Here is a 16,674-nt window from a genome sequence, read left to right as displayed (position 1 = left end):
GGATAGTGTATTTTTTCCCTTACACAAATGCTCTTCAGAGTTGGGGTGTGTACCAACAGAGAACATGATGTGATTTTAGTTATAATGTAAATATTATCTTAATAATGAAACACAGGAAGAAAAAGATAATTTCTTTCCAATTATCTTCATTTCTACGTATTAATAAAGGGAAAATTCTCTATTTTATGTTACAAATCTATAATAGTGCCTTTGTCTCCTTCCTTTTCCTCTTCCCTTTCCCTTCCGTTCCTTCTCCTCCTCCTCCTCCTGCAAAAATCAAGAAAAGGACTAAGGAAAAAATACAAAGATGTAAATAGAGTCTGGAGATTCCCATCAGGGCTTTTGGCTGGAGACCTGCTTGGAGTCGGTTTCTTGCAGGTACTTCTTAAAAGTTGTAAGTTTTTTCATCTGTCAGAAGCATGTGTTTTCAAAAGGTTGTCAGTGTTGGGTTATCTCAGTAGGCTCTAGATGGAGAGCAGGATGGTCCTGGCATCATGCACAGTGAACCAATTGTGTGTCTTCAGTTTGCTTCTAACTATTGCGAATGTCCTTTTCTTGCAAAATATAACAAGAGAGCAGGACTCAGGCTTTGAGCCTTCCTTGGGTGCTAGATGAAATTTAATAAGGTAGGTTTTTTTTTTTAGGTATATTTTATAGTTACCTTCTTGAAATGGTAGATGTTGCTGGCTTTCCATTGTTATAGTCATATAAAGTTTACTTTTAAGACACATTTGTTTAACAACCAAAAGTTAATGATAATATTAAGTAACAAGTCAGGTGATGTGTATATGTGGGTGAAATTGTGAAAGTCCTACTCAGTGGTGTGAGGAATAAAGGTAAACATGAGAGGTGAAGTTAAAATAGTTAAAGTTTAGGGGAAATCTATCATGTTGAAATACTTTATCTCTTTTATTTTCATATAAAATAGAAAAATGTGGCATTATTCATTTATTTTATTAATTTCTATCCATTCTGTTGGAAAAAAAATGCATTTTTTAACATCACGTAAAAAGAATTTTCTAAGTTCTGGATGACAGAGTAGGGTCTTCAAAGACTGAATGTCTCATATAGCTAGAAAAAAAGTTCTTCAAATATAAAGATAACTAAAAATATGAGCAATTTTTACTGACTTTCTCTGATCTTATTTGAACCTTGCCTACACTTGCACATTTAATGGATATAAACAGTGCTTGTGTAAATTGATTTCAAAAGTATTTTCTATTCTTATTGCTTTTTCCATAGTTTTTGGTCTCTAAATATTATCCTTAGTTGACATTTATTCTATATGCATGAAGATAGACTTTGTTTGTCTCAATTAGATAGCATCTCTTTGTTGGCTTGGTCAGGATTAGGAGCAGGTAAAGGTTTTATTTTTTATTGTCTTTTTTTTTTTTTTTACAGGTAAGTGTTTTTTATTTAAATTAGTATTAAAAATGGAGCAAACAGTGGTAAGGAGAAAGAAGAGAAAAGGTGATTTTGTTTCTTGAGTAATAGTGAAGAAGGCATAATTAAGAAAAATTGGTAAGAAGAGGAACAAGTTTTAAAACAAGGTGCTGGGTATCGATTTGAACAGAGATTTCATTTAGCTTATAGCAATATGATAATTAAAAATATTGCACTACATTAAACTGCTTTACACAGAACTTCAAAATTTAAAGTTATGTAGCATCATGAAAATTTAATATTATTTATTTTCTTTTTTTGGTTACTCATGTAGTTGTCATATAATTTATTAGATACATATGTGTGCATTTCAATTTTGAGTCTCTAGGGCCAAACTCCATTTAAAACCACAATGTCCATACAACGTCTTTGTTTTATACTGTTCTACACTTTACCCCACTCCACTTTAGCAGTAAAAAGCTATGTAAATGAAGTGGGATATTGCAATGGCTCTTTTGGCCTTTTCAACAAACCATATTTCTTGAATACTATTATATTACATGTGATTGGAGGAAGGGTTCAGAATATTCTACTGAATACCAGGTGCTCTTAAGAAATTTGAAATCTAATAAAATATATTGTATTTAAGGAAGAGTCAAATGCAAATTGTACAAAGATGATTCTGTATTGATCAGCCTGAGATTTATGTTGTAGTTTCTCTTTCATTCTGTTGGCAGATGATAGCTGAAGTTCTGCTCTCAGGCTCCTTTTGAAAACATGAATTGTTCCAATGTGACTGATATATGAGGAAACAATTTGCATAATGAAAATTTTACACCAGCTTATGCACATCTTGATTCACAAGAAATGCAAGGTGAACATCAAAAGTGCACACAGCAGAACCACACTGCTTAGAAATACACAATACACACATATGCACATTTCTTAAATATCCATGAGCCACCTTGCTCACTGCATGTGTTATGAGCCACACCTGTCCTCATCTGGTAATATAGATTCTAGTCTAAATTCATGTTAATCTTCTACCTACCCATTCACAAGCTTTTACCTTTCTGAAGCTCACTTCTTAAGAAAACTTCAGGTCTCTCTCAAAGTAAAGTGAAGCTTACCTGAACTATGCATTTCTTAAACATTTATCATTCTCTGTATCATCCCCATGGTCAAAACTATGAGACCATGTTAATTGGGTCTCTTTTTAATGAGTCACTGATAAAATTTTTGAATGTGGTATCCCAACATAATTTTCCCATAAACCCTGATTTTGATTGCATGGTTTTACATATATCTCATTACAGCAGAACTGATTGTACATACACCTGCTTATTTGGGTTTAATAATAATGGTAGTGATACCAACAGTAAGACTAAGGGGGACATTTGGAAGCTTAAGACTACTGCACCATTTTAAACTTGTTCAGAAATATCTGGAATTTTGGAACATTGCCCTTATCTCATAAAAAGTATTCAGACATGTCTAGAACTCTGATAGTACCTGTTGGAAAGAGTAATTGTTTCCCAAATGAAGAAGCAACTATGTCATCTGATAAGAAAAGTTCTTGGGTAATCAGCAAGTTCTCAGTTTCCAAGAGCAATTACTGCCACTTTAGTTTTTCTTTCAGCAATACAGAAAATACTGAATGAAGTCCAGTTTTCCAATTCATTCATTTATTCGTGGTTTTAGCAAACATCTATTGGATAACTACTATATTCTAGATAAGGTGGATATTATGGTGAATAAGATAGATCAAATCTTTGCTCTCATAGAGTTTATATTTGTCATTAAAATGATAAATATGCAGCCGGGTGTAATGGCATATGCTGCTGTAGTTCCAGCAGCTCAGGAGACTGAGACAGGATAATCGAGGTGCAAAGCCAGCCTCAGCAACAGTGAGTCACTAAGCAACTCAGTGAGACCCTGTCTCTAAATAAAATACAAAAAAGGGCTGTGGATGTGGCTCAGTGGTCGAATATCCCTGAATTCAATCTCTGATACAAAAAAAAAAAAAAAAGCAATCATCTGAATTATCAAAGAGAGTTAAGGGTAGTTTCCTCCTATACTTTTGGTTTTGGCATGAGTTTGTGGGGGTAATCTTTTGGGACTAATTTTTATTTTCATTTGGATGGACTCTGACAAATAAGAATAGGAAGTTTTTCTCTGAGAAGGGAATGCCAGAGACAAGTATTCTATAGAATGTGTTCTCCAAAAGGATTTCTTTCTTCTCGACAGTCAGAAACCTGCATCAGACCAGGCTGTAGCTATGGGGCCTGGTGCTGAGTTCTGGGTCATGTGGTGAAAAGCTGCAAGAAGGGCAGGCTTGGCTTCCAGTGGTTTCTAAATTGAATTAACCAAGCAAACATTTCAGCTATTCACCACCAGTTGGAAACATTAACTATTTTACATTAAGCTATTAAAATTTTTGACCATGTTTAAGTTCTCAATATGAATTTAGCAGAACTCATTTAGTCTTAGAGGAAGAGGGTTAACTTCTTTCATTTCTTCTAAATATACAATTGCTTTCCTAGTCCTGTTATTCAGGATCTTTCCCAGTCCTCCTGCCTGGCCTTCTCTCTTCCTGATCTCTTTTTGTTCTGTAGAGGACTCCAGCTTTGGGTGAGGTATTGAACTACAATGGAAGAGGAGGGGGGCATTTGTGGTCTGTTTTGAGCCCTACCAAAGTGTATTGGACAAGTTTTACTTTCTTAGAGTGCTATACAGTGATTTTTTTATGTGTCTAAGAAATGGAAACATTTTGTCTCATATAAAAAAGAAATATTTTTATACTGTGCTCCACTTGCAGACCACATCAGAGGTATTCTAAGAATAGAATAGATCAAATATATTTTATGGAAATATAATGAGAAAAGGATGTGTTCCCAAAACTCACTCTGAACAAAGGAATGCAGCCTAGTCAGGAATACTTTAATGCTCCTAACAGTTTTCTCATGTGAAAGGCTGAGGAACAGCCCTGGTTTGAAGAAATCTCCCACTTCTCCCCAGGCTCCCCTGAACTTGAAATCAGAACTAGGAAATCTATACATTGTGAATAAGAAAATGTATGGAAAAAGTGACTTAGGGCATTACCAAAAAGACACATTTGAAAGAAGAAAACATCAGTATGAAATATTTTGTCATATTTCATTTCATTGATCATGTATTTATTTTATGTATTCCAGAGTACTGAAGCTTAGAAGCAACTGAATTTCTGGGGGTTCATATTAAATTTGTCAGTCTGTGTTTGAGAGAACTTACTAGGAAACAAAATATATTACAATCATTTGCTTTTTATCATACTGTTTTATCATGTATACAAAGCACAGTAAGACTAAGTACATTGAACATATATCTTTTTAAAAAAAAAACTACATCAAGGACTGAATATATAGATGAATAAAAATATTTCTTTCAACAACAATAACTTACAGGTGTTCAAGAAACTGAACTTACTGGTTTCATTAAAGTGAACTGATCAGAAGTATATTTTCTTCTAATCATATTACATAATGCACTCTAACAATATGTTAGTTTGCTTTTCAAAATTTTCTAGTTGTTACACTAATGTAAAAGTGTGATTTTCTTTCTTCTTCCAGATTCTGTGTTCCAGTTTATACATTCATATTCATTTTTATGCTGGATTCAGTGTTGGCACCAAATGTCTGTATTGTCTTGCTGAGTTTATTTAGCTTAATAATTTTTCACTTCAGAGCTATTCTAAATTGGGCAATAATATTCAGCCCCATTAAACCCTACTTTGTGTTTTCTCAAAAAATATATGCATTCTCAAATAATACTGTTTATTTATTATATGTACTATAGTAAAGTCTGAAGGGACTACAGAGTCCCATGAAAGGAAAGTCATCATAATATTTATGCATTAAACACACATATTCATGTACATATATCTATTTTTTGAAAGACCCAAAATGCATATGCTATCATGGCCCCCAAGGTAGCAATAACATATGCAGAGAAAATTTATGCAGTTCCAGGCTGTGAACAGGATTTCTACGAGCTACTTCCAGAAAACATTACCCCCCTCCTCGTTCTTCAATCTGTCCACTTACTTCACTCTGAAGACCTCCTTCTCTTTCTAAATTGACTAGTGAGCTGGGTGAGTTAGTCTAATCATTTAGGTTTGCAGTTTGGTGACTTCTGTGGGGTAATGGAAACATTTTTAAGAAAATTGTGTGTGTGTGTGTGTGTGTGTGTGTGTTTCTGCATGTTTTTTTTTTCCCTTGTAAAGAATTTGAAGAATGGATACACTGTTTAAATATAGGGAGTTGCTTTATTTCTTAAAAAAAAAATTAAGAGAGTGTATTCAAGTTGTATTTTTGTCCCCTAAAATTCTCTTAGTTATTTTGAATAAGAAAACTAATAGAAACTATATGGCACTTAAAAATAGTGTTTAATGTTTTCAAAAGATGAACCTAAAAAATACTACTTTTACAAATTTACTGAAAGAGGAATTAATATATAACCTGAGAATCTTAGTTTTCATATTTAACAGGAAATTCTGCTGGAAAATTAAAAATGGCACGCATATCATGCTTAGTTTTGATGATATACTTCCACAATGTTTGTCATTTAATGTTTTAAATATTATATTTATTAATAAGTTTAATGCTGAATATTTATATAGTCTATACATGTTATTCTTTTGACTTATAAGTATACTGTACATTTTAGCACTGTACATTTTGTACATAATATATTTTTATTTTTATACTTTGTTATATAGTACTTATAACATTACATTAAAATCTGTTATTTGGGGCCTTTCCTCTTAAGTTCTGATAAATCATGAGGTCCACCATTAAAATTCTGCATTAGTCCATGCATGGTGGCACATGCCTATAATCCCAGCTACTGGGAGACTGAGGCAGGAGTATTGCAAGTTCAATGTCAGTCTCAGAAACTTAATGAGACCCTAGCAATTTACTGAGAACTTGACTCAAAATAAAAAAGTAAAAGGGCTGGGAATGTAAAACATTCCTGAGTTCAATCCCTGGTCCCTCAACCCAAAATAAACAATAAATAAAATAAAACAAAAATATGCATTAGAATACAATAAAATGGAAAGATGAAAAGGATTTATGAGGTCTTGAAATCTCATCTTATTGGTATTTCTTGTCTTCTGCCTCCATTTTTTGTAAAGAAAATCAACATGATTTAAGGAATGAATATTCAAGTTGTTTCCTAGATATAAATTAAAAACTGATTTATTCATGATAAAATAGTCCATTCTATTTTTTAACTGCTGTTCTTAATAATATTAAAATAGTGTCAAATTTTGTCACTTTATAATTTTCATTCCATGCATAATTGTAGCATATAGGTTTTCCTTCAGTCCTACTTATTTACTCATCTAAGGGGAGATGACAATTCCTCTGCAGTGGTGTGCAAGGTCTCCCATAATCTGGTTTCCTGCTGTTCAGACAGCCTTTCCTGTACCTTCCTCCCTGACTGCCTCAGCACATTAGTCCTCTTGTTGCCCCTCCAGTGTACCAGGCAATCTCTGTCCCACTAAGGCACCTGCTTGAGTATTTCTCTGCCCAGTGCATTCTTCTCAAGATATCCAGTTAGTTGACTCTCTTATTTCCTTCCATTTTTGATCAAATATTACTTTTACTTAAGGTCAACCTTTATTATGGTATTCACACTGCAGCCTATCACCCCATTCTCTTTCCAGCCCATACTTTAAGCCTCTTTAATTATTCAAAATTACCTACAGGGCTTATTGTCACCTAATAAACTGGATGATTTACTTGCTTATTATATTTAGTGTCTGTTGTTCCTTAAAGAATACAGGATACCTGAAGCAGAGACCACTGTCTATTTTATTTGCTGATATATCCAAGTGCCCAGGTTTGTGACTGGTACAATATTTTCCATAGTACTCATTGATAAATGGAATGGGTGAATGATGACTAAATTAATAAAATAATACAAGATGACTCTTTTCAGTGATTTTAATAGTTTTGAACTCCCCTCATTCCAAATTCTATTCTCTGAATAATTTCCAGCTTCTTAGTATTCCTACAAAACTAGTATTCCAGTTTTCTTGATCAATTTAGAGTACGAAGACAGAAGCAGTATAATGATGTCAGGCACTGTAGTCTCAGTAATCCTGTCAAGGCAGTCAAGTTTTGCCTTTGCCGCACATGGAAATTATAATTAACTGAAACACTGAGATACACTTCTATATGAGCCACCCTTACATTGCCTGTTCCCTATTCTATACTTGTGTCATTGTTATATAGTTTGTTTTATAGACATAAAATTTAGAATTTCCATTTATTCATTTCACATTCGATTTTGTTATTTTTGACAATTACCCTCAGGTGATTGAGATCTTCACCTTCCCATTTATTCAGTCATTGAGTGGATTAGTTGAGTATCTACCAGTCAATACCCATGGTCCTCAATGATGAATGAGAAGACAAGGGAGATAACAGCTCTCTTGTGATCTGCAGTCCTGAAGGACAAGTAGACACTAACATATAAGCATGATGCACAACAGAAACTGTGACAGGAGGGTCTCCTATCATCAGGACATGGAATAGGAAATTTGATCTGTTTTTCTAGAAATGACAAGTTGAAAGCTGAAACATAATTTGAGGAAAAATGAAAGAATTTTCATCACACATTTATGATGGAGTGGAAAATAAAGTCCTTGGGTCATAAAGTACCATGATGTATTTAGGACCTGAAAGAAGATCAAAGTGTCAAAAGTCAAAGAGGTACAAGGGAATAGGATGAGGTGGTGGGCAGCAGGTAAGGCTACAAAGCCCAAGATAGTGAGCTTGTGTCTTGGACTCTCTTAGCTCTCTGGTATTTAGGGGCCCTCAGAGGCAAAAGTTATTTTGTCTGCTCTACACAAGGATTGTGCTAATGTGGTATGGTTGTGCTTTAGCTTCTTATAGAACTCAGAGACATTCCATAGAAGATTTATTTCAGTTAAGATGCAATCACAGTCTTCAAGTATAAGGACCCAAGGGAATAAGAAGATGGAGGTTAGAGAAAGTCTGGTAATAAACAGCTCTTCTTTATCGCCTCTGAGGATAGCACAGTGGGGAGTAGTTTTAAAATGCAGCAGAAAGTTGAGTACAGCCTGGAAGCAGCTCATGGTTTCTTTGCTGTCTTGGCTTATATTTATAGGGTCAGGGAGAAGAGTTGTTGCAAACCTTCTTCCATTTAAAATTGGATGCTTTTATCAGAAGAATCAGCTGGGTCCTTATAAATCCCATGCTTAAGCATCTTCAAAAAAAAGGAAGAAAAAAACTTTCTCATCCCAAATATGAAGGCAAATATAAAGACTGTCAAACAAATACTAATTAGATGTTGGTTTAATTCAACTTGAATGTACTTTTTCAATATCCCAGACTTCTAGCCTGGTAATAATTTCCTTTTCTCAGCGCATCACTCTGCCCCCCTCGTACTTATTATTATTAGCAGGATGTCTAAAGTAGAAAGAGACTTCTTCCTACTCCTGAATTGCTCAAGAATCCCAGGGGCTTGGTTCATATGAAAGTGGTATACTTTAGATATCTTGCTTCCCAAAGATTGTTGTGGAGAGAATTGAAAGTTCTAAGTTCTCATCCTGCCATGGGGGGAGGCCCCTGTTTTTCCAGGGTCCTACATGCCAGGCTGCATGCTGGAGTTCAATGCTATTAGTACCTTATTTCACATGCATATATCAGCCATTGTTTCTCAAGACAAAACTCCATAATGTAAAGGGCTGGAATACCAAGAGCTTTAGGTGATCCATCAGAATCAGTTTTTCTCATAACCCTGGAAGCCTTCCCTAATTTGCTCCTGGTAATTTTGCCATTGTATTTACTGGTATCATTTTCTGTCTGCAAACTTTGATTCTGGCCACCTTATTCTCCCTGCCAAATTTCTTTAGCTTTGAGTCTTTACGAGTCAAGTTCTCCCAGTCAGAAGAGTCTTGGACCACTGTGTCAATCCACTCTACTCCTATACCAGGAATCCCCTGAATTTAAGACACTCAAGACATGAAACATTTTCTTATACCTTTTTCATCTGTTTTCAGATGAAGCCCTTCAAATGACCTTGAAAAACTTAAAATCCATTTTGTGGTGACACACTTACAACTGACATGGTAACTGGGAATAATTTAGATTTGGGTTTGTGTGTTTTATGAATTCAAATGAAAACATTGTCAATTAGAAATATGGAAGCAGAATGGCATTTTTTTTTTTTTTTTTTAGATTTTTGGTACACTGTTGTGTCTTCAGAACCCAGAAAAGAACCTGATGTACAGCAGGTGTATATTTATTTGTGGAATTAATAACCAAATAGTGATCATTTGGGGTCCAAGTGATTATTTAGTGGCAGAATTGTGGTCATGAAGTACTTCATCAAGAAGAATAATGTGGATAAGACTGGCTCAAAGTTACAATTTAAATCTAATTGATTCAGATTTGAAACAGAAAATAAAGGGAGACAATATGATGGTAAGAGTAGGGTGATAGAGTAAAGCAGTAAAGCAGAGTCAAACAAAAATTTACTTTTAGAAAATATTTACTTCTGTGATAATTTCACACATGTGAGGAAAGAAAGTTTTCATGTGAACATGAGGCAAATAATTTGTTCTCAACTCTTCATACCCATACATACATTCTCATCATACACAACCATATACACTCCCCTCACATATATTGCATGTCTGCCATATAAAAATAGACTTTTAAAGTATGTTAGATAAATGTTAAAACAGCAAATTTGATAAATTTTACTGTTCAAGTGTCTCTTTAATGTTCCTTTTTAAAATAAAGCAATGGAATGTTGTTTAGGGTAATTATTAGTGTGCCACATAGATTTCATATATGTGATTTTATTAAACAAAATGTATGACTTAATTAAATAATTTGCATCCTAACCTCCAAAGAAGGTATTCTGGTCTATTGGGCACATAAGAAAGGATTAAAAAAATACCTAATCATATAATTATCTATCTAACCAACATATTTGGAATTTACTATATATAAACCACTTATTTTTCTCATTTACAGGATTTCGTCCTCCTATATTACATGCTAGCACCTCTTTTTCTGTCAGTTAAAAGCCATATATAATTTGGGGATGGAAAGAGAAGGTATAAAAATGTAAATTCACTGTGGTTCAGTGGTTTAATTGCTCCTGGGTTCAATCCCTGGTACCACAAAACAAAAACAAGGAAATGTATATTCATTTATGTTTGTCACATAATTTTAAATCCCATGAAAAATTAGCATTGGTAAAGATCCAATAAGAGGACATTATTTTTAAATTCAACATACAGCTGGCATTCCTTTATCAGGTCATCCCATTTTTATCTTATTACTGAAGTAATATTTAACGTTTATATTAACTTCAAATTTCTTGTTTTATATTCTTATGGGAATCTGGTCTTAATTAAATTAATTTTATTTACATAATTTAAAGTGCTTCTGTTCAGAGATCAATTTTGTTCTAATTCCCAGTAAAATTTCTGGTTTCCTCGTGTTTGAACATCAATTTTAAATTCACTTCTGCATAATTCCTAGGGATTTATTTTCTCATCAAAATGGTTTACAAGGATATGTGATGCTTCTTAATAGTGAAGGAATTCAATTGTGATGTTTTCTTAGGAAATTCATAACATACAAACAATAATTTACTGGTTTACAAGTTAGGAATACCTCAAAATGAAATTCTGAAAATATAATAGCTACTTATCCCAGAAAAGCAGAAGTAGTTAAAATTATATTAGACTATCCATAGTGTTTACTTGAGGGCATTGGGGGGGGGGAGGTATTCTGAATCTAGTGAGATGATTGTTAAAGCCTATTAGAAACCATAGAACCTAACATGGACTTTTTTTTAAAAATATTCAGAGAATGTCCTTTAGAATATTTAAGGACACCTTTATTGCTTGCATAGATGTGGTTTACCAAAGTAACCAATCTATTTGACTTGATCAGTGCCATTCCACACAGTGGTCAATCTGATGTTTCTCTTGTCTAAAGGCAGCCAGTATCACTGTGATTGGTTAAAATATATGCTGCATGGAAACTCTGAGGCCATCAGAATTTTTGTTTTAAAGGACTTTTTCATTTTTATTCTGGGAAACAAAATTAGAAATTCAAATCTGAGACATGTTCTGTGAGTTATTTTTAAAGAAAAATTTGTTTAATCTGACCAAGTAAATTGTGACCATTTTTTGGTAGTAGGATTGACACACTCTTTTGGATCCTTAATAGAAATAAATACTTTGGTTAAAAACATCTGTATTGAAATAGATGAAAATAGACCTAACTAAAATAGACCTAGCCCTTTCTTTTATTAACTGTGGAATTATGGGCAAATTCTTCAACCTTTCTAAGGCTTTACGTCTGCAAAATGGAAACATGAGTAGTATTTATGTGAAGATAATATTAAATGAGAAAATAAACTTATAGCAGGGCTTGATGTTTTGTAAATAGCAAGTTTTGTAGTATGTCATAATATGCTGTTGTTATTGTTATTATTTCCCCAGCTAGTAAAAGACTATCTTCTGCTGGCACTCCATAAATATTTAGATGATTTTTTATGAGGCTTATTGGAGTAAATATAAGATTTGGGATATGAAATAAGAAATGGACCATTGTCATCATTACATAAAATCATTTTGTACCCAGGTCCTGAAAGTACAGATCATTCACACAATTCCATATAAATATTACCCAAAATTTATGTCTGAGTCATTCAGTTCCTGTCCTGTGCCATGTTTGATGGAGGTTTCAATCCATCACTATATTCCTGCCCCCATAATCGTGTGGAACTGAATAGTGGTTTAGGAAGCAATATGGGATTCTACTGATGTTTTCATTGGGAGGTTGAAAAGATTATTTATATCTGACAACACTAAGCAACATATGAAATAAAAGTGCCCATTGGACATCTCTGTTTTTCCCAGAAGGTAGCTTCCTTGACTCTTGTCAGTACTGAGCCTCTTCACTCTCAAATCTACTTTCTTGTCATGGAAGATCCAGCTTCAAGCTCATATGCTCCAATCACTTACAATGTCTGAACTTACTACCCCCTTAGAAAGCAATTTATAGATTATCTGTTGTTTCTGCAAAGACGCCGCTTTGGGGGTCTCACACTTCTCTTGAGGATGCCTTATCCCAGTTAGCACAGAGTACTCCTTCTGTAAAGACCAGGCTCTTGGGAGGGGATTATGATATCAACAAACTGAAATTTCCTCCATGTCATTACTTATACAGTATATTACATCTGAAATTTTTAATTTATTTCAATTTATGTAATGTTTACTGAGCATTTGAGAAAGCACTGGAAGTGAGAGGACAGAAATAGGATCAACATGTCTGTGTCCTCCTGTCTGTAGAGAGATAGACACATAATTAAATAACACTAACAAAGGGTCAGATTTCATTAAATACATTAACAGAGCTTGGGGCTAGTATGTGGACATAAAAGAGGGAAAATTAATTTTAATTGGGTTATTCCTGGTAACAATGATTTTGGTTGTATGAAATTGTATCTCCATTCTGTAGGGTGAATTGAACTTTTATTTGTGAATATTAGGGTAGAAAGTTATTAAGGGAACTGTTGAGAGCAGAGCAGTGGGGAAGGGGTCATGTTAGGGGGGTACTGTAGAGACTTTGAAGTGCAGTTGGTAGGATGGAGAAATGAGGGAGGGTGTATTGGAACATAGCTCTGAAAAAGAAGGTTTTTGGTGGCATAGATGCTAAAGGAAATGGGGTCATGAACAGAAGTCATGAAAAGTTTTTAAACAGGGACTGGTTTGTGCCAAGTGGATTGCAATGAACCCAGAGTCAAAAATTCTGTTTAATACTATGATGGATATGGTATGTAATATGACATATAATATGATGGATATGATTGTTGAGATATGATGTTATTGAGCTACACCTGTCATTTCATTTAATCTTTGCAGCACTGTTTTATGTCCACATTCCTGAGGGAGAAAACTGAGACTTAAAAAGATAAAGAAATTTGCTCAAGAACTCACAGTGATTATCTGAGTTGTGTTGAATTTAGGGCTTTCTGACTGTAAACTTTGTTTTTAATTTTTCTTTACTACAAGGGAATTGCAGCTCATCAGACAGAAGTAGAATTTAGTACTTCACTTGCACAACTGCAAGTGTAGAGATTAGGCAGGAAGATTTTTAAAATACTGTAAAAGCTTCTATGGGTTTGCAAAATTGATTAGATAAGAAATGCGAGAAAGAGAGAGGTCTCTGGACAAGAGAAGGAAAAAAGTAAAGTCCCATTGCCACATGGTTCCCAAACCAGGAGGAGCATCTTGCTCAGAAACCTAGACCTGGAGTTCATCTTTAGGAGGAGATGATGGATATGGTTGGAGTAAAGAATGTAATGGAGAGGATGAGATTACAAGAGAAGGATATATGGAGAAAGGGAATAAAGGGAAGAAAGAGTCAGTACCTCCTAGAACTAGGAGGAGAGCCAGGTAAGACAGGTCAAGAGTTAGAGGCTATAAAGAAAAAAAAATGATGGGCTGTCAATGAAAATAGAAAACATAACATTGCAAGGTGCCAAGTGCATACTAGATGGGCAGCCTCGAGAAAGTAAGTCAATTTCTTAAAGGCGCCATTGCTTGAGTTGCTGTTAAAAAACTGTTGATAAGGGAAAGATTATTGTGAAGATGAATGTGCTAACTAGCACATGTAAATCACCAATCTTAGCAAGAGGCATATTGTTCATATTCAATCAGGTCAGTTATCAGAATTTATTTTATCGTTATCATCATTACTGATAAGATTTAAAAGAGGACTGGGCTTGATGACACATGGATTTGTATTGCACATTTGTGGTGCAGAAACAGATCACAAGAGGGTAAAAGGAGTCAAAGAAGTAGGGAAAGAAACCCTAAACTATTTTTCAAAGAGCTTTATAGTAAATGTGAAGGTAGAAGGCAGTAACTCAATGCAGATTATTCTAGAGAATTTTAATGGGATTGAATATGTTTTTTTAATTTGAGAGAAAGGAGGCAGCAGAAAGGGAGAAGGTAGGAACAACTGGTATAGGACTATGCTTGCAAATAGACATGCAGAAAATGGTCTTCTGAAGCAGAATTCATTTCAGCAACATCATAATGAAGTTATCTGAGAATATGTGTTCTTCATGCACAGGTGGGATGAGTTGTACCAGGGATTACACTGGGGTGTAGTCTCATTCAGTGATTCATTTGTACAACTCAATTCCCGTTGTGGAAATTATTTGGGAGTAAGCTCTACAACTAAAGCTGTGACTATAGTTTTTCCATTCTTTAAATATTAGTGATGCTGAGATTGATCTCAAGGAATGTGATTTAGATTCCTGATGGATATTGCAGGGACTTCACTGATTTCTCAGAGAGAGAGGGAAAGAGAGAGAAGAACATCTCATTTTCCCCCTGTGCCAGAGGACATGAAAGTGAGTATATCTTCACAGGCTATGAGATTGCAATAAAGATGTGTGCAAATTTAGATGGAAATTAGGCATGTTCCCAGGGCTCCTGGAAAATTGCCAGCATAGCGCTCAAGACATTGCCTTTATAGACTATGTATATATTTATTTCTTTGTAAAGCCAGTCTATAGAGTTTTCTGTTTATGATTGTTCCCAAGGACATTCTTTCTCCAAGCATTTCTGTAAGTAGAGACTAACTCAAAGCCAGTTTTTAAACTATATCAAAGGTAACCAGAATTTTCCATGAAGTTCTATTTCATTGATATTATGATTTTTTTTTTTTTTTACAATTTCTCTTGTGCAATAATCATGCTGAAAGACTATTCAAAGATGAATAGGTGTATGCGTGTGTATAGGGGGCAATTCAAAATACGGAGAGAATTAGCCATGTTACTTTTCTCAGTTCCTTTAAATGCACTTTGAATAGATTCTTGAAACATTTTCTGTTTGGTATTATAGTTTAATCCCTAAATATCTTTCCTATTCTAAATATTTAAAGCCTTAGTTGTTTTGTAAATCAAAATATGACAGTGTAAGTTGTAAAGCGGGATATTAATTGCTGAAAAGATCAATGCTATTACTTTTGAAATACTTAATCATATCAATCTATTTTTCTTATGCTTTCTTATTATTTATTTCAAAAGCATGTGCTAAGGTAAAGACTATTAAACTTCTATGACTTAAAGAAATTTACCATGAATCATAGTTTCCCTGAAAGATACAAATATGCTTAATTAGGTGACTTACACACTTTTGTTTATGGTTTTCTTTCTTTACACAATTCTAACTTTCTTTAAAGTAATGTAGTTCTAACTAAAATGATTTATTACCCAAAAAATAAATAAGTAATTTGGTGACTCAATATTTATAAAATTGGAGAAATCTGGTTTGGGCATACTTAAACACTTATAACTTTACTAAATAAATAAATTTAAATATAGGACCCACTTAATCTTTTTTCCTCTTTGTACCTTCACGTTATTGCTCAGAATCAAATTACTCAATACAAGTTATTTATAAATTTCCATTTCATATAGATTTTTATTAAATATTTATACTATTCTATTAACATTAGAATACTTTTTCATAAAATAAACAGGTACCTCCCTAAGCACATTATATTCCTGTTTTCTAAATTTGTAGCACAATTTTGAGAATAAAGAAAGGCAATTTGTAAAAAGACACCTCTTTGATCCTTTGTATCAATATGGACTGGCATCCAGATGAATAGCTCTTCTTCAGGCTCCCATGTCCAGCCAAAAGCCTCTGCAAGCTGGGGACCCATCACTAAATGTATAGAGGAATGCCAGCCTTGCATCTTCTATCAGAAGACCACTTCAAAGCTCAGTAAGAGTTGAAGAGAATATTAAGAGCATGCATTTATTTTTTATCTATATAATGTTTTCATTTTTTCTAATTGCTGTCTTGAAATAATGCTGTTCATTGGACAGCATGTGTGGATGCGTGCGCGCGCGCGTGTGTGTATATATATACACATATATACTTTCTTTCTTGCACAAATGTGTGTATTTTCCTTTCTTGCACAAATTTGTATTTTCCTCCCTTTTTATTCTGCTTAGTTTTCTACCAGGTGTTTATCATTTTTTCAAATCTAGACTCACCTCTAGTTGACAAAATCTCTCTCTGGAATGTTGAAAGTGTCATGCATGTCATTAGTATCACATCTCCCTCCAAGAGGCTTTGATTTCCTCCAGTCTGGGCCAGTTGCCCTCTGTGCCTGGGGCAAAGGTGCTTCTCTTTCTTAATCACATTGTACTGATTTCCCATTCCCAGTC

Source organism: Marmota monax, unplaced genomic scaffold (genome assembly GCF_021218885.2).
Source record: "Marmota monax isolate L192 unplaced genomic scaffold, Marmota_monax_Labrador192_F-V1.1 WCK01_AAM20220418_F8-fsc00048, whole genome shotgun sequence".
NCBI classification, from domain to species: domain Eukaryota; kingdom Metazoa; phylum Chordata; class Mammalia; order Rodentia; family Sciuridae; genus Marmota; species Marmota monax.
The sequence above is the reverse complement of the archived record's forward strand: the minus strand, read 5'-3'. Positions refer to the sequence as shown.